This window comes from Nomascus leucogenys, chromosome 17 (genome assembly GCF_006542625.1).
Source record: "Nomascus leucogenys isolate Asia chromosome 17, Asia_NLE_v1, whole genome shotgun sequence".
Taxonomy (NCBI): Eukaryota; Metazoa; Chordata; class Mammalia; order Primates; family Hylobatidae; genus Nomascus; species Nomascus leucogenys.
This window is the reverse complement of record NC_044397.1, coordinates 8,217,150-8,236,176: the sequence shown is the minus strand read 5'-3', so window position 1 is coordinate 8,236,176 and position 19,027 is coordinate 8,217,150. Positions and strand designations below refer to the sequence as shown.

The window sequence follows — 19,027 nt, the reverse complement described above, 5'->3', positions numbered from 1 at the left end:
AATATTTTTTTGGTAGAGACAGGGTTTTACCCTGTTGCCCAGGCTGGTCTTGAATTCCTGAGCTCAAGTGATCTGCCCGCCTTGGCTTCCCAAAGTGTTGGGATTACAGGCGTGAGCCACTGCACCTGGCCTATTTTGATATATCTGTTTCACCACTTGCTCAAATTTTCTTTTTACCACAGCTCCAGGTTAGCATTTTTATGAAAAAATCATGTATTATTTATCACTTCATATGTTGCAGAAGTTCTTTAGATAGGGCACATAGAAACAGAATATATTTCCTTTTATTTTTTATTTTTTTTGATACAGGGTCTTGCTCTGTCACCCAGGCTGCCATACATTGGCATGATCACAGCTCCTGGGCTCAAGCAATCCTCCCACCTCAGCCTCCTGAGCAGTTGGGACTACAAAGCACATGCCACCATGCCCAGCATTTTTTTTTTCTTTTTATAGAGACAGGGTCTCACTATGTTGCTCAGGCTTATCTCAAACTCCTGGATTCAAACTGTCCTCCTGCCTCAGCGTCCCAAAATACTGCGATTATAGGCGTGAATCACCACTCTTAGCTATGTTTCTTTAAAAAAAAAATGCTTAGTCTGATCTAGTTTGCATGTAGTTATAAACCCTTTTTATATGTACAGCACAATTTAGTGACTTTTGACAAATGAGCAGTTGTGTAATCACCATCACAATAAAAATAAAAGAACCCAAAACAGTTTTCTCATGTTTCTTTGTAACATGATTCCCCCACCTCATCACTAACCCCTGGCAACACTCATTCTGTCTCTATCATTTTTTATATTTTCCAGAATGGCATATTAAATGCAATAATTCCATATCAAGTTGAATTTCAAGATTTTTGTGTGTCTTTTTTACTTAGCATAATGCTTTTGAGATTTATCCATCTTGTTTTGTGTGTTCATTATATGTTATTGCTGAGTAATATTCCATCATATGGATGCACTACAATTTGTTCATCCATTTGCTATTGAGTGGACATTTGCATTGTTTCCATTTCCTTGCTATTAAAAATAAAATTGCTCTGAACACAAATGGACAGATCTTTGTGTGGACTCGTGTTCATTTGTATTGGGTAAATACCTAGAAGTGGGATTACTGACTCATGGTAAGTGAATATTTATTTTTATAAAAAACTACCAAAATGTTTTCCAATGTAGCTGTACCATATGGCACTCCCACCAGAAATATGAGATTTCTAGTTTCTCCACATCTTCACTAGCTTTTGGTATGATCCAGCATTTGGTGTATTGCTTATTTATTTTGCTTTAATTTTAGCCATTCCAGTAGGTGCATAGTGATATCTCATTGTGGCTTTACCTGCATTTCCCTGGTGACCAATGATATTAAGCACTTTCCATGTGTTCGTTTGCCATCTGTATTTTTTCTTTGTTGAAGTGTTTATTCACATCTTTTGCCCCTTAAAAACATGGTTTGTCTCATAACAATATAAGAGTTATGTCTTTTAGATACAGATTACCAGAAATGTGCTTTTCAAAACTTTCAAGTCTGGAGCTTGTTCTTTCCTAAAGTGCCCTTGGAAAAGCTGATATTTTTAATTTTGAATAAGTCAAATTTATCAATTTTTATTCTTTTATGGCTTATACTGTATGTCTTATGTAAGAAACCTTCATCTAACCCAAGCTCACAAAGGCTTTCTCCTGTGTTTTCTTTTAGATATTTAAGTTTTGAACTTTTACTTTTAGGTTTTCTATTTATTTTGACTTTGTATATGGTATTAACACAAGACAAGAGTTGAGGTTCCATTTTTTTGTTTTTTGCATATGGATGTCAGACAGTTTCAATACCACTCGTTGAGAAGACTATCCTTTCTGCATTGAATTACCTTGGCACCCTTGTCTAAAATTAATTGACCATATAAATATTGCTCTGCTTTGCATCCTGTTTTGTTCCATTGGTCTATTTGTTTATCCTGATACTAATGCCTGGTTGTCTTGATTACTATGACTTTTATACTAAGTCATGAAATCAGGTCTTATGAGTTTCTCAGCTCTTCTTTTTCAAAATTGCTTTGCATATTTTAGGTTCTTTGCTTTTTCATATTTCTACAAAACACTTTCTGAAATTTTGACTGGGATTGCTTACAATGTATAGCTTAATTTGGAAAGAACTGACACCTTAGCAACATTAAGCCTTCTGATTAATGAACATGATATAGCTCTCCATTTATAAAGGTCTTTTTAAATTTTTCTCATCAATGTTTTATAGCTTTCAGAATATAAACCTAGTACATATTTTGTTAGGTTCATGCATGCATATTTCATGGCTGATGTTATAAGAAATATTTAAATTGTTTTCATTTTCCAATTATTCATTATTCATTTTATTTCATAGAAAAATAAAATTGATTTTGTATATTAACCTTTTATGCTAAAACCTTGCTGAACTTACTAGCTCTAATAGATTGCTGAGGTGGTGGGGGCAGTTATAGTTTCTTTGGGATTTTCTACATAGATGATCATTTTGTTTGCAAATACAACTTTTTTTCTTTCTAATCTGTATGGTTTTTATTTCTTCTTCATGTCTTATTGCAGTGACTAGGATCTCCAGTACACTACTGAATAGGAGTGGTAAAAATGGACATCCTTTCCTTTTCCCTATTTTATGGGGAAAGCATTCAGCCTTTACCCCATTAAATTAGCTAAGATTTTCTTAGATGCTTTTTATCACATTAAGGAAGTTCCCTTTTATTCCTTTTTTGTTGAGTGTTTTTATGGATGTTGAATTTTATGAAATGGATTTCTGCATCCTTGAGGACAATGAGTTTTTTTTTTCCCCAGTGATAAATTATGTTGATTGATTTTTGCTTGTTGAACTAATCTTCCATTACTGGGATAAATGCAATTCGGTCATGATGTATTAACCTCTGTGTGTGTGGGCGTGTGTGTGTGTGTGTGTAAATATGTATGTGTGTATTTATATATATTTGTGTGTTTGTGTTTTTAAAGAGACAGGGTCTCACTCTGTTGTCCAGGCTGGAGTGCAGTGGCATGATCATAGCTCACTGCAACCTGGAACTCCTGGGCTCAAGCCATCTTCTCGCCTCAGCCTCCCAAACAGCTAGAAGTATAAGCACACATCACCATGCCTGGCATTTTTTTTTTTAATGTTTTATTTTGTAGTGACAGGGTCTTGCTTGTTTCCCAGGCTGGTCTCGATCTCCTGGCCTCAAGTGATTCTCCCACCTTGGCCTCCCAAAGTACTGGGATTATAGGCCTGAGCTACTGTGCCTGGCGACATTTTGATGGATCTGATTTGCTAACATTTTGCTAGGTATTTTTGTATCTGTACTCATGAAAAGTATTGATCTGGAGTTTTTGTAATGTCTCATTTCTGGTTTTTATATCAGGTGATGCTAGGCTCATAAAATGAGTTTGGGCCTGCTGCTTCCTTTTCTGTGTTCTGGAAGAGTTTCTGTAGAATTAGTGTTTGTTGTTGTTGTTGTTAAAATTCAGTAGAATTCACCAGGGAGGCTATCAGGGTCTGAAGTGTTTTTTTGTAGGAAAGCTTTTAGCTATGAATAATATTAGATATAAGGCTATTTCTTAGATAGATATAAGGTTATCTATTAGATATAAGGTTATCTATTTCTTCTTGAGAGAGTTTTGGTAGTTTGTCTCTTATTTGTCCCTTATCTAAGTTAACAAAAGTTTTGGCATAAAGTTGTTCATTAAATTATCTTATAATCCTTTAAATGTCTGTAGGATCTGTAGTGACACTCCTCTTTTTAATTTCTAAGATTGGCAATTTGTTTATTCTTCCTTTTCAGTTTCCCTCTAAACACTACTTTAATGTGTTTTGTTTTCATTTTCACCCAATTCAGAACATTTTCTAATTTCCTTTCTGATTTTCTCTTTGACTCATGGCTTATTTAGAAATGTGTTGATTAGTTTCCAAATGTTTGAGAATGTCCTAGATATCTTCCTGTTACTAAATTTTAGTTTGAGACATACTATGTATGATTTCAGTTCCTTTAGGTTTTCTAAGGTTTGCTTATGGCCCAGAATATGTGCATATGCACTTGAAAACATGTGTATTGTGCTCTTTGACGTAGTACTCTATAAATATTAGGTCAAGTTGGTTGATAGGTTGATGCAAAAGTAATCGCGGTTTTTGCCTTTGAAATAGTAATGGCAAAAACCATGATTACTTTTGCATCAACCTAACAGTGTTATTCAGTTCTTCTATACACTTACTGATTTTCTACTTTTTACAATAAATTACTGAGAAAGGAGGGTTAACGTCTTCAATTAATATTATAGACTTGTCTGTTTCTCCTTTGAGCTTTATTAGGTTTTGCTTAGTATATTTTGAAGTTCTGTTCTCAGTTACATACACACATTTAGGAATGGCATGTCTTCTTGATTAATTGTCCCCTTTAGCATTCTGTAATTTTCCTCTTTATCCCTGACAGTATGTCATGTTCTGAAGTGTACTTGGTCTGATATTAATAAATATACTTCATCTTTCTTCAGTACTTATACATATTTTTTCATCCTTTACTTTTATTTAAAGTATCTTTTTCATTGATAGCCTATAGTTAGGTGTTGCTTTTTAACCCACTTTACAATCTCTGCCTTTTAATCCCACTCTGTAGACTATATCTAATGTAATGATTGATATGGTTACATTTAAATCTACAATCTTACTCTCATCATAACTCCTTAACATGCTAACTTGTATTTCTTGGTTTTAACTTATTTTTGTCATTTTAACTCTTTAACTTGTTCTTTACCACCCTTTTTATTATTTTTAAAATATTCATTCATTGCAAACAAAAAACTCGGAAGACTCAGAAAAGCACAAAGAATGCAATTAGAATTAGCCATAGTCCTTTAACGTTGAGACTACACGTGACTGACATTTTAATACACACATGCATACACATGCACACACACAATATGTTCATAAAGTACATACTTCTTTGTAGCCTATAGTAACACTTTCTCCTGACTTTTTTTTAAGACTGCAGAGTATTTCTGTTATGAAAAAAATTTGAGGCCAGGCGTGGTGGCTCACAACTATAATCCCAGCACTTTGGGAGGCCAAGGCAGGTGGATCACTTGAGGCCAAGAGTTTGAAACCAGCCTGGCCAACATGGCTAAACCCCATCTCTACTAAAAATACAAAAATTATCCAGGCGTGGTGGCGCACACTTGTAATCCCAGCTATTCAGGAGGCTGAGGCAGGAGAATTGCTTGAACCTGGGAGGCAGAGGTTGCAGTGACCTGAGGTCACACCACTGCACTCCAGCCTGGGCAACAAAATGAGACTGTCTAAAAAAAAAAAAAAAAAACAGTAAAAATAAAATTTTGAGACTATAACACTGCTGCCACCCCCAAACTGGGAAGATGCCAAGAAACCAAAGAACGATTCGGACAAGTCCAGCTTGGTGGCAGATGAGTTTATTAAGACTTACAGATGGGGAACTCCTGGGCAGCAGCAGAACAACTCTAGAGATCCATGCTGCCTCCCATCTCTAAGGCTGCTTTTAAGCTAATTTCCTGGCTCTTTGCCTATGGTGTGTGTGATGGGACTGTTTTCCTTGGTATGTTCCCAGATACTCTCTGGGAAGTTTGGATTCTCAGGGACACCTGCTCCTCTGCTGGGCACCCTGGACTTGGATCACTGCCTGGCCTTTAGGGTTCAAGCAGTGAACATATACCCTTAAATAACCTGGTAGGAGACCTGTCACACTACATTTCTTCATACTGTGATGGCTGGTTCATTTTCAATTGTATCCTATTTTTGGATATTTCTCTTTTCCTAAAGTTTTGCCATTATTATAAAATGTGCATTATTTTTCACACATCAGACTTATTTCCTTCTCTTTTGGCCTCTGTCATTTTGATTGTCAGCCTCGTTGTTGTCCCTGTGAAGGTAATGTGCCTGCTTTTCTCTGGCTGCTTTTGAGGTTTTTTTCCTTTTATTCTTTAACAGTTGTAGTATGACATGCCTACATGTAGTTTTCTTTGTTTTTCTCTTTCTTGGAATTTGTAGAACTACTTGAATCTGTGGCTGGATATTTTTCATCGATTTTTTTAATCCTATGCACTTTTCTTCAAATATTTCTTTATGTCTTCTAGGATTTCAATTAGATGTATGTCAGACTTATTTTTTTAACCATACATTGTATGTCTTCTGTACCCTTTTCTGTATTTCTTATTTCCTTTTCTCTCTGCTTCAATGTGAATATTTTCTACTGACCTAGCTTGTATTTATTGAACTTTCCTTCTAAAATTCTATTAAGCTCATCTACTGAATTCTTAATTTTTTTTAATTATACCATCACCATTTGATTCTTTTTTGAAAAAATAAAATTCCAGTTCCAGTCCCTTCTTTATTACCTCAATATTTGGGTTGCTTGGGGATGTTTCTGTTGTCTGGTTTTTTTTTCCCTCTTGGTTTTCAGTGCCTCCTGCTTTGCCTATGAATTCCTTACTGAATGCCAGACATCATATATGCAAAAAATATAGATGCTCTGGGCTGGGCACGCTGGCGCACCCCTGTAATCTCACCACTTTGGGAGGCCAAGGTAGGGGGGAGGATCGCTTGAGCCCAGGAGTTCAAGACCACCCTGGGCAACAAAGCAAGACCCCGTCTCTACAAAAATAAAAATTAACTGGGCATGGTGGCATGTGCCTGTAGTAGTCCCAGCCACTCAGAAGGCTGAGGCAGGAGGATCCCTTAAGCTCAGGAATTTGAGGCTGCAGTGAGTTATGATTGTACCACTGCACTCCAGCCTGGATGACAGATCAAGACCCTGTCTTAAAGCTCTGGATGGTTATTTTTTCTAGAGAGGATATAATTTTCTGGCAGGCAGATGGGGTACAGTTGGATCAAGGTTGATCTATTTCTGCTTTGCCTTTATTCCTAGAAAATATCCCTAGGGTCTCAGCTGAGAGCCTGTGGTGTTTACCAGACCCCTTCAACCCTGGTGAGCTCTGAAATCTAACCCCTAACCTGACAAGATTGATGGAATTTTTGCTCACCTTTTTAGCCTTCCATCTGCTGCTCTCACCCCCTACCCCACCACATGTACAGCTTTGGAGAAGGGGAAATTGCATGCAGAATTATAGACTTATTTCTCTGTAGTTTCCTCTGGTCAGGGAATCATGGTTCCTCAACTGCCTTGAAAGCCCCAAACTCTAACCTCTGCTTCCCCAGCCCAGTGATACTGCCATAATTCCCAGACTGTTTGGCCTCACTTCCTCTCACAGTTAATTGGCAAATTTCATGAGGAAAAAAAAGAGAACCTGACTTTTCTCCAGTATCTTATTCTCTCAAGTCCTGGCCACACTGGTTTTTTTCTGATGCTTCAAATAATTTGTACCCCTACCCCAAGATGTCCATATTCCAAATCTCAGAACCTGTGAATATGTTACATCACATAGCAAAAGGGAAATAAGGTTGCAGATGGCATGAAAGTTGCTAATCAAAGGAAGTTAAGATGGAGAGGTTATCCTAGATTATCCACATGGGTCCAGTCTAATCACATGAGCTCTTAAAAGCAGAAGAATGTATAAGAGAGATGCAACATGAAAATGACTTGATGTTCTAGCTTTGAAGACAGTGTAAAGGAGCCATGAGCCAAGGAATATGGTGGCCTCCTAGATGGCCCCAGCTTACAGACCACTCGAAAATGGAGACCTTGGTACTGAAGAAACAGAAACTGAGTTCTCCCAACAATCTGAATGAACAGGAAACAGATTCTTCCCTATAGCCTCCAGAAAAAAACATAGCCTGACAACACTGATTTTAGTCTAATGAGACTTATACTGGACTTCTGGCCTACAGAACTGTAAGATAATAAATTTGTGGTATTTATGCTACTAAATTTGTAGTAATTTGTTATGGCATCATAGAAAACTATTACACAACTGCATTTGTATTTTTTTTCCAGCTTCTGTAGTTGCTTGCAGTTTGAAAATCAGTCTCTCATACCTTGAGGCATCAGTCAGGGTTTAGTCACAGAATCAGAACCACTGTGTACTATGGGATGAGGATTACAGGAATCAGACCATATACAGTTGTGAGAAGAACTGGGAAAGTGAAAGCATAGGAAGGAAGTTGGAGGATCAGAGAAAAAAAAAAAAGACCAACCCATCAATGTGAGAAACAAAGAACAACCAGGTGCCAAAAGTGGCTGCAAAGTGATGGCTCATGAGAAGGTGTGTAGGAAGCCATGCTTCTGTATAACTGCCACCTTGGCAGGCCCACCACCGAGTGTCTGGCATAAGCTGGGAGCCACTGCTGGTCAACAGGCTCTTCAGTCAGAACTGAATGTAGAGTGGAAGAAAGTGAAGACAAGCTAGAACCTGTCAGCATTTCTGTGCCTTCTCTGTACCTGCAAGACCTTCAAAGGTCAATAGCTCCTTCATGTCCACCTTCCACATCTGCATACATTTCCCTTTTGGCCAACTCTAACTCAGAACCCTGTAGGGAAGGGGACTATGGGAAAGTAGTTTAAGTTTCACCAAGTTGGCACACTACCAATGACTGCAGCCTATCCACCCTTTGTCTACTTGGTACCCATACATACATCTTTTAACCATGTTTAACCTCCAAATAAAATCAACAGCAAAATGCTTCCACCTAACAGGATGCATGCTAACCCTATCCTCCAAAAGGATATAAATACCTTTATGGTCATCTTCCCAGTAACCCATAACCCCTCTAATCTTGAGCATCATACAAATGTCACTTGAGAGGCATTACAGAATACCTGACCACACTCCTCAAAACTGTCAAGGAAAGCCTGAGAAACTATCATAGCCAAGAGGAGCCTAAGGGGACATGATATAAATGTAATGTGGCGTCCTGGATGCAATTCTGGAGCAGAAACGGGACAATGGATAAAAACTAAGGAAATCCGAATCAAGTATGGGCTTTAGGTAATAACATACCAATATTTGTTCATTAATTGTGACAAATGTATCATAATGTAAATTACTAATAATAGAGGAAAGAAGGTGTTGGGTATATGGGAACTTTGTGCTGCCTTCACAATTCGGTAAATGTAAAACTGTTCTTTCTTTTTTTTTTTTTTTTTTTTGAGATGGAGTCTCACTCTGTCACCCAGGCTGGAGTGCAGTGGCACGATCTCAGCTCACTGCAGCCTCCGCCTCCCAGGTTCAAGTGATTCTCTTGCCTCAGCCTCCCAAGTAGCTGGGACTACAGGCACGTGCCACCAGGCCTGGCTAATTTTTGTATTTTTAGTGGAGACAGGGTTTCACCATGTTGGCCAGGATGGTCTCAATCTCCTGACCTCATGATCCACCTGCCTCGGCCTCCCAAAGTGCTGGGATTGCAGGCATGAGCCACTATGCCCCGCCAAAAGTGTATTTTTTTTTTTTTTTTTTAGTAAAAGGCTATTAAGTCCTATATGACACATCCATGTTGGGGTGATATTTGTTCCCCTTTTCTCTGAGTCACACTCCCTCTTTAATATCTTGTAACCTAAATACTGAGCTATATGGCTAGCCACTATTAATACATCTTCTATTTAGATAGGGAATGGAAGTGGGGGAGTAAAGGAAATTAATACCAAAAAAATGCTGTATTCATATTAAAGAAAGAAAGAAATACTTATAACCACTACTGTCATCATTTCTGTAACTGGTCCAATGGTCCTTGCTAGTATTTATAACTTCCATCTTCTGTTAGCCAGTCCATATCGCCTTTGCCCTTAGTAAACAACTCAGCCGATGTGCTTCCTTGCCTCATGGGGTGATCCTGCCTATTTCTGTTTCAGTTATCTTTTGCTGTGTAACAAACCACCCCAAACCTTAGTGGCTTTAAGGCAACATGATTTTTTTATTTCTCATGATTCTGGAGTCAGGCATTTAGATGGTATTTAGCTCTTGTCCAGAGCTGCTGAAGGACAGAAGTACACTCAGTTTGGACCCATAGGCCCAGTCTTGGCTTCTGGAAGAAACTACACCAACAATACATTTGGCCCCTTCACCACGAGGTTTGTTTCCTCTGTGGATCTGGCACTAAGAAATTATATCTATTCATAACTCTTGCCTGATGAGTAACTTGGATCCCAAATTCTCCCTGCCCTTAATGGTTGTGTGGTGTTTAAGAAATTGCTTTAACTTTGGGGTCTTGGATTCCTCATCTATTAAGTCAGAGCATTGAAGTTCTACTAGATGACTTTAAGACATATTTTTTACTCTTGAAATCTGTTATTTAAGAGGGGTATTTATGGAGTGTGGATTATGGAAAAACCAGCATAGGTGGGAGTCAAAACTTTAAGAATTTATTTCAGCCTAAAATGCCTATTTTTGAAGGGAACCTAATCAAAACTTTTTAAAAATAGTTTTTAATTATAGGTTTGAAACTTTGTGTTATTTGTAATACCTTTTTAGAAGCCTGAAAATAACATTTCTCTCTGTACCAACTTTGTGCTTTTCCATTTGGTAAACACTGATTTTATTTCTCTCTGTCCCTGTAGGAGTAAACCAAGCCAATTCAGCACTTCCTGTTTACTTCCTTGTCATATGTATCATAGATGGTGACAGACCTGCTCTCAAAACAAGCTTCCTTCGTTTAATTCTGCATTTTCTGCTTAGGCAACCACCCTATCAATATACTTGAACAATGAAACAATTTGGCTACTGAAGCACTGTCTCTGAATTCCTCCTTCAACTTGTCAGTGGAAAGGAAAGTCCCTTGGTGGAATGGTAGGAATAGTTTTAAGTGGGGTATCACACAGTGCCTTACAGTGGAGAATATCAAAGCATTTTCAGCTCTTAATCTTGGTGTGCATGACATGGGTGAACACAAGGCTAGTAAACAACTTGATTTCCTTAGGAGATTCTCAGTGCTCTATCTGTTTTTTAAGTAAGAAGATTGAGTTTCATGTATATTGAGTGACTAAAGTGTAAGCTTAGAAATATTTTATGTTTCCATCATAGTTTATTCTGTTCAGCATAAATCATCAGAGCCAACCATAACTTAACCATTTACTAGAGCTTTTTCAGAGTCAGTTGTATTACAAGCATGTCAGACACACCTTCCTACAAGTCCCTCAAGGTCAATAGTTTAGAAATTCTGCGCTTTCCTTCCCTTCCCCACTCAACACTTATGGAAATATATGCTAATTGGAACAGAAGCTGCCTACCAAACTAACAGGGTTAGACCACTCTTAACACAAGATTAATGAGAAAGAAGTTTAAGGAAAAAATAACATTTCTCAAGCAGTAAGAAAGTACACGCCAAGTAAAAGCCAACAGTCTGCATCAGTCGGATACCAAACTGCTTTCCCCTGACTTTACTTAAAGGAGTTAAAGACAGGGAATCCTGTATGTCCAGCCTTGCTCTAGTCACTGTTGCCAGCCTTTTGGCTCAGTGTGGCTGGCTCCTCATCTTCCTTGGGACCTCAGCTCAGCAGCCACCATTGTGGAAAACAAGACCACAGACTCAAGGGTTAGAATGAGACTCTATACACTGTTTACTAAGGTGACATGCCAGAAGGAATGATGAGGCACAGACATACTGCATGTGGCCCACTGCATTCATGACAGGCCTTTGTAGGTGTGTGATTTATATTCATAAAAGGGGGTTCGGAGACAACGGATGTTTACAGTCACTGATATTGGCAAGAAATTAAGTTTGTGAATCACTGCGCTGTTGATAGATGACTGAACTGTGAGTTAGCAGACATCAAGAGCTGTTAGTTACGAGTGATACTAACGTTCTTTTGAAATAGGTTTAGACAACAGTATTTGCTTAGAAGGAGAAAAGCCTAAAGATCTTATCAATTTGCAGAAACTGTAATTGGCATACTACATGATATATTTACATTATTTGGCAAAGGCCAGTGGGGGCAGGGGGCGATTTCTCTTAGAATTCCAACCCTTTTAGGATCCAAAGGCAGCCTTCACCTGTGGCACATGCTTAGCTCTTTATAAGCACCCTAAATTTTTCCAAATAAATTTTACACATTTAAAAAGTGATGATCTTTCACACCTAGTACCCAGATCTTAGTTTCTAAATATCATTCCCCACTGGTATTCAGGGTTCCTTGGAGAAATGCCTGATCCCAGAACCAGGGCAGGGAAAGATGCCTGGAAAAATGAGCCTTGAATATTTTATTGCATAAGAAAATAAGGAACTGGTCAAAGAACCATGGGGAGATGTCAAAAATGGAGCTGGAAGAGGCTCTTACTGGCCAAATCTGGGACAATTTGAGCATCAAAATAAATGATAGTACTAGTTTGTCACCCATAGAATAAATATTCATGAGTCCATGCAGTATAAATAAGTAAACAGAGGAGAAAGTGAAAGGTCTTCTTTGCAGAAGAATGCCAACTAATAAATATAGAAAGAATAGTGGCATTAAGATCATCCATGGTAGAGGAAGACTGATAAGAAGTGGTTTATGTAGTCTCAAATTTTCTCCCCACAAATTACTGATTAATTGAAAAGGAAAAAATAGTAAAAAAGAAATCTGATGTTCTTTAAATTATTTATTTATTGTAAGTATTGTTGATTAAAATGTTATGTTTGTGTTCAAAAATGGATAAGTACTCTTGCTTAAATTTTGTGTTTCTGCAGGCTATGCCACTAAATAAGAAATGCAAACAGGGAGAAATTCATTTATAATAGTTGAAAGAAAATCTCCAATGATGGCAAATCCTTTGATAAAATATATTTTTGTCAAATGCCTAAGACAGCTCCTTTTGTTCAGCCTCAATCTGGAAATTGTTCTTCCCTCCAAAAGCCAGAACAGGCTGACACTGTAGCACATCAGAGGCATATGGGAGCTCTCTGCTCCAAGCACTGCAATTTAAGGGAGATGGGATGCTACAGCATCATGTGGGCAAAGAGGTGGCCATTCTAGGATGGCACTGGAACTCCATCTGTCCCTTCTCCAGTGAGGACCCTGGCCATCTTTATTTCTCCCTTTTGTTGTCTATATAAAACCAGAAACACTGTTTTCAGTTCCTGTGATGGTTAGGTATCTAAAGCAGGCAGGACACCAATGTCCAGACATGGCAGACTGGGTAAACAGGACTCATAGATAATGCTGGCTCAGCTGGGTGCCCAGCCACCTGGTTATGTGATGAACTGCACTAGCTTTCCAGGGAGACCGGACAGGCACCTCGAAGACTACATTCAGATGCTAAAATGCACACCCACAAAGCAGCCATCTCAGACTTCTAATCTTACTTTATGACCAAACTGTAATTACATTACACCAATTACTTGAATATTACATTTTTATTACTGTTATGTCATTATGTCTACTAGGAAAAAAATATGCCTACTTTAACCAATAAAATTCTTAATGACTCATTTAAGCTGTGTCTACATGAAACCCCTGACTTAAACATTTTGGTCAAAATAATTTTTAGGGCCTGGGAGAAAAAGAGAGTTAATCTCCATCTATGTGATTACCCCCAAAGCAAGAAAACTTCCAGTCGTAGATGTACGGCTAGAAGTTAAAAAGTTCCAGCCAAGGCTAATCAGAAAGTCACGATGACTATATTTAAGAGCTATATTTATACAGCCGTCAATTCTTTATCATCTGGTGATCAGTTACAACTATTAATAAAAAAGGAGAGCTGGGAACTCAGGAAACATCCATTGTAGCCATCCTCCAAATGCATGGAGGCATGTTTACACTTCCAAAATGTCAAGTAGGCCCAGCTGTAAAAAGATTCTTTAAAGGCCATCTAGGCCAGTTTTTTGGGAGGCAGTGATTTAATTGGGACTCACTAGGGACAGTCCCCCGAATAAAGTTATTAATGTGTAGAACTTCTGTTTTAAAATCATTATAATTACATTTTACTACATTTACCTCTTTTAAGGTAGCATCTCATTTTCTGTAGGCCAGTGACCTGTAGAGCTTATCTCACTGAGAAATTCCAGGCAGTCAGACTCGGTGCATTTTCTCAGCAGAGGGACCTCTGACCTTAACCACCTCTCAGCTCGCCCCAAACCTATGTGTCCCTTTCCCAAGCCATGCAGACTCAGACAAGCATAGGATGCTACCTGTCTCCAAAATAATTCTCTACTTCGGGAGCCAGAATTCAGACCCTTGAATTTTGAGAATTTACCATATGCACTTAAGTGAGTCAAAATATCCAAATTTAATCACTGTTGAAAACTTTTTTCACATACATTTTACATATGCCTTTTCCTCCCAAGTTTTATGGATTAAACACTTTCCTACAAGAAGATGAAGTGGGAACAGGTTTTTCTTCCCCTAGGTTTGGTATTTGCTTTATTTAAAAAAAAAATCCTTTTGACAATATATGTACTCTGTATTACTGTGTAAAATCTCATGCCTAATTCTAAAGTTATGTGCATCTGCTGGACATAAACACTGTTAAACATTCATGACTGCCTACAAATGTGAAAAGTATTACCAGGTCTATTTTTAACATTATTTTGGCAAGACTGTTGCTGTGGAAAAAAAAATCCTATAGAATCTTAATGAGAAAACTGAATGATTCTTTGAAATGTGGTTGTGATTCCTTAACTTATTAAGTGATGATGTCATTGGTGCCAAGAAGCAAGAAACAGTGAACTCACTCACTTGCCAGCATGCTCTGGAGATACACCAGAAGGGAAATGAAACTCATCTTGAGTGCGGTTTGTGCTGAGCTGCACCTTCCCCCACAGCTCGGAAGGTCACACTTGTCCCTGCACAGGACATGTCTCACACACTTGGTCTGTCATCTCTGTGAACCTACGTCATGGAAGGGTGCACTGATTGCATTTGTTTTTATGGAACTTGATCTGTTTGCTGGCCTTTTTTCTGCTTATTACCCACATTTGTCTTACAGAAAAGAACCACCTTGTTTCACCTGTTGGAGAAAGACGGGGGTGTCCTCCAGCTCACCTGAGTCCCCTCAGTCACTTAATTAGCAAGTGGCAAGAAGTGCAAAGAAGTCTGTCATGACAGGAGCACAGGTCTAACAAAAGAAGTCGTTCCTCATGCCTTCTTACTCCCCAGCTCCCTTCAGACTTCCTGGCCACTCGACTTGAATCCCACTTGTCCTGTCCTAAGTGGGCAAAGGCCCTATAAGAGCAAGGTGTGAGGCTGTTTGGTTCTAGGCAGCAGCAGACAGGACCTGGCAGAGTTGTACAGACTGTGCCCTACACAAAGAAACCAGGCCAGGAAGGCACTGGTGGGGACTTTTATTTTGGCCTTCACTTGCCAAGCCTTGCCTCCTGGCACAGGAGTTGTGTCAGCCAGGAGCAAGGTCCACTCAGAGGGAGCATTGTTTTATCATTCCCCTACCTAGAAGAGGCACTTTTTCGTAATTCTTCTGCCCTATGAGGATCCATTTGGCTTGTTTGTACAAAGTCACTGTGTGTGCTTGCAGAAGCCCTGGGGCTGGCCCTGGAGGAATCAGGACTTGTCATACTGAAGGGGCAGATTCTGCAGCTTCAATGCTGGCTGGGTCAGCAGTGAATATAAATGAGGTCATTGCTTCTATGGAAAAAGTGCTACAGAATAAGGTCTTTCATCCTAGACAGCAAGTCTGGAACCTTTCAGAGTTCCAGAATCAGCCACAGCTGATTGAAAATTGAGGAACGATTTTTAGCCAGAAGCCTGCAGAACCCGTGTCTAGAGAGAGAGTTATGTGTTCCATCCAAAGTAGGGGCCGGTTTAGTTCTGCACTGGAGAAAATGCAGCCTGAGGGTGGCCTAGCTGGTCTTAAATCTGCATAAAATCATGGAATCACTGACGTTTAGAGCAGAAAGAAGTCTTGGGCCCTCTAAGATCCATTCACAACTTTCCAAGATGAGCACAGGAACATGAAGTGCTGGTCCCCACCACCCGCAAAGGTGGTATCTTCTCAGCCAAGGGAGCCTGCCGCTCCCTCCACATCCATTCTTCTCCCATCCTGATGGCTCTAGTATTTTGTGGCGAGGATTCTGATTTCTGGGCATGGACTCACTGGTGCTCCACTTCCTTCCACAAGTTCTTTGTGAAATACTTGCCTGCCACTAATCACTCAGTGACGTCTACCATTTGCACAGAATGACCAGTGGCTCAAATGCTCTTCACTGGTCATCCATGATTGCCACAGACTTCCAGAGGAACTCAGGGCCACGAACCTGCAGTCTTAGTCCAGTCCCTGCCCCAGTCCACTGGAATGATGCAAGGACCCATCCTGTCACTCCCCTCCACCCCTGCCAGGACACTCTGGTTTCCTACTCCTTTATCCTCTGGCTATGATGCAGCTTCAGCTTGTTGGGGGGAGGTCTCCAGGAGCCAGCCTCCTGACCACTGCCTCTGCAGAGACTCCTGCCATGACCCACTCAGCAGTGCAGACTTGTGCATGGACACCCCACACCAGAGCTCTGTTTATCACACACTTGGGACAGCGATTTGGACTAGAGCTCGTCCTACACTCCCTTTATCTACCCTAACTCCAGAAGCATACAGTTTTTGACTACTTCCTCCCACCCAGCAGCCTCCACTGAAGTCCCAGCATGTCTCAGAGCTGAGGCTATGCCGGAGATGACACATGACATTTCAGTCCATTCTTGGAAGTTTCTTTGTCTTTGCAAGAAGGATGTTAATTTCACAGGTTAATTTGGTAAACCTGTAAGTCAAGAAGGGGGACTTTGACTTCAAATTATTACATTTACAATGCTGCATATTATTTTAGCAGGTTCCACAGAGATAATTTACTCATTGTTACAATTGTGTTTTTATAAACTTCAAAGAAACATGGACTTTCCTTTCAGAAACTGCCTCACACACACTCATATTACATTGTTCTGAACCCCAAGTCTACCTAAGACATGACCAAGACATCATTTGATGTGCCATCCCATCCTCCTGCCGGAGAGTGTGACCCAAGGAAGAGACCCTCAGGGCTGGTGGCCATATTGCCCCTCTCTGTGATGGATTGCATGTGCCATTGCCATTACCTATACTGACTTTGCCCTTAACTATTAGTTATGATTGATTAATTTTTGGCAAAATACTCCACAAGGTCCATATCAGTTAGCTATTGCCACCTAACAAACATCCTAGAACTCAGTAGCTGAAACCAATATGCATTTATTATTTTGGATGAGTCCAGAGATATTCTGGTCTCAGTTGACTTACTCGTGCATCTGCATCTATGTTCTATGTGTTGGCAGGCAGCTCTGCTGATCCTGGCCGGACACTATCATCTGTTTAGGGGTCAGGTGACTGCGTCTGGCATAGGATGGCTGTCGCTAAGACAAGTGGGCTCTTCTCCATGTAGTCTTACCCTCTGGCCCTGGGTGGTTCATACAGAGGCAGCAGGATTCCATGAGAGGGGAAACACACCAGGTCTCTTGAGCCCTAGGCTCAGAACTGGTACAATGTCAATGTCACTTCTGCCACATTCAAGGCCAAAATAAACCACAAGCCCTGCCTAGATTCACAGGGTGGGAAAGTAGGCTCTACCTCTTTCTGAGAGGAACTGCAAAGTGACACTGCAAAGGGCATGGCAATAGGGAAGGGTGGTGAAGTGTGGATATTTTTGCAATCGATCTACCAGCTCTCTATTAATAGCTTTTATTGGCCAGGTGCAGTGGCTCACACCTATAATCCCAGCACTCTGGGAGGCTGAGCTGGGAGGATCACTTGAGGCCAGAAGTTCAAGACGAGCCTAGGCAACATAGTGAGACCCTGTTTCTATAAAAAAAAAAAAAAAAAAAAAATCTAAGAATTAGCTGGGTGCAGTGGTGTGCACCTCTGGTCCCAGCTACTTGGTAGGCTGAGACAGGAGGATCACTTGAGCTCAGGAGTTAGAGGTTGCACTTAGCCATGATCACGGCACTGCACTCCAGCCTGGGTGATAGAGCAAGACCCCGTCTCTATTAAAAAGAAAACAAACTCTTATTTTTCTCATTCTAGATGTAAGTAATTAAATGTCTTTGTAATTATAAAGCACTTTCTCTTATGTGATCTGGCATAATATATCCAACGCATGCACTTCCCAGATGATGAAACTAGAGACTCTAAGAGGTTAAGCTGCTTGCCAAGAGCTAGTAAGTGGCAGTGTCAGGACTAGAATCCTGATAGAATCCGAGGACTAGAAGACTAGAATCCAGGTCTTCTGATGCAAAGTTCAGAATCATTTCCAAAATTTCACATTCATGATCCCCTTTGGGGTAATGGTGTTCCCTTAAAATAGCTTCCTCCAGAGGAAGGAGTAATTTGTGGCCATAGGATGGGAGCAGGGGTGGGGCTATGCAATCCATATGGAGCCTGACCCCATCTTCTTGGTCTCCTTGTCTCCCTAGCACAGTGTTGTAATCCTCCAAGCCAAATAATCCCAGGAAGATGCTGTACCCTGTACACCCTCAGACACTTCATTCCAGACTACGGTGTTTTGAGATTTCATGCTACTTTAATTATCTTATTCCCTGTTAACTCTGGGTCTCCCTGCTAGCCTGCCTTAGAACTTTTGTCTCTTTCCACTGTCACACTTTGTCTCGAGCTACATATCCCAACCTCAGACCTACTGCCTGCACTTTCAATCTGTTTTCTCCCTTCTCCTGATGTCTTCTTGAGATCTCGGGGTTATTGGCTTTTCTCCCCAGGACTACAGCTCTCAACCAGTTTTTACAGGACCAGCTGGTGACCTCACTCGCTATTTGACTGCTGCAGCTCGTTTAAATGCAACCAACGGCCTTGGAGTTTTAATAAGAAACTTGGAGCTCCTAGTTCTGTTGCAACTTGGTGGCAGCTCAGTACCTGCTAAAGTGTTGCTTCCCCCCTGGCCTCACAGAGGGACTGTAAAAGGTTCGAGTTCTGAAAGCTTGAGTGGAAGCTGTTGCATGCAGGCTCCTGGGCCCAGAGAGGACTGCTTTTCTTTTCTGAGCCAGCCTCCTTTTTATTTCCTCCTGGCACGTGTCTGCTCTACTGAGGTCTCCACTAAGGGCTCTATGTTCAAGGCAAGCAACAACACAAGGGAGGCCAAGTCTTGTGCAAAGAGAAGAGGTGATGAGTCACTCAGATGTTGCCCTGGACACA

The 19,027-nt window shown here is 40.2% G+C and overlaps 1 protein-coding gene across 3 annotated transcripts in view; it reads left to right on the top strand.

Annotated features, from left to right (window-relative positions):
* Positions 1-14,937, top strand: part of SUPT3H (SPT3 homolog, SAGA and STAGA complex component) — a 551,049-nt gene extending 536,112 nt beyond the window's left edge. The window contains exons 12-13 of one of the 3 annotated variants that reach the window (XR_004026555.1): positions 10,499-10,727; positions 14,841-14,937. The gene's annotated coding sequence lies outside the window, so the exon portion shown is untranslated. Of the gene's footprint in view, positions 1-309; positions 343-10,498 lie in introns of those variants that run through there. The other 2 variants (XR_004026554.1, XR_004026556.1) reach the window with 2 other exon arrangements.
* The last annotated feature ends 4,090 nt before the right edge of the window (positions 14,938-19,027 follow it).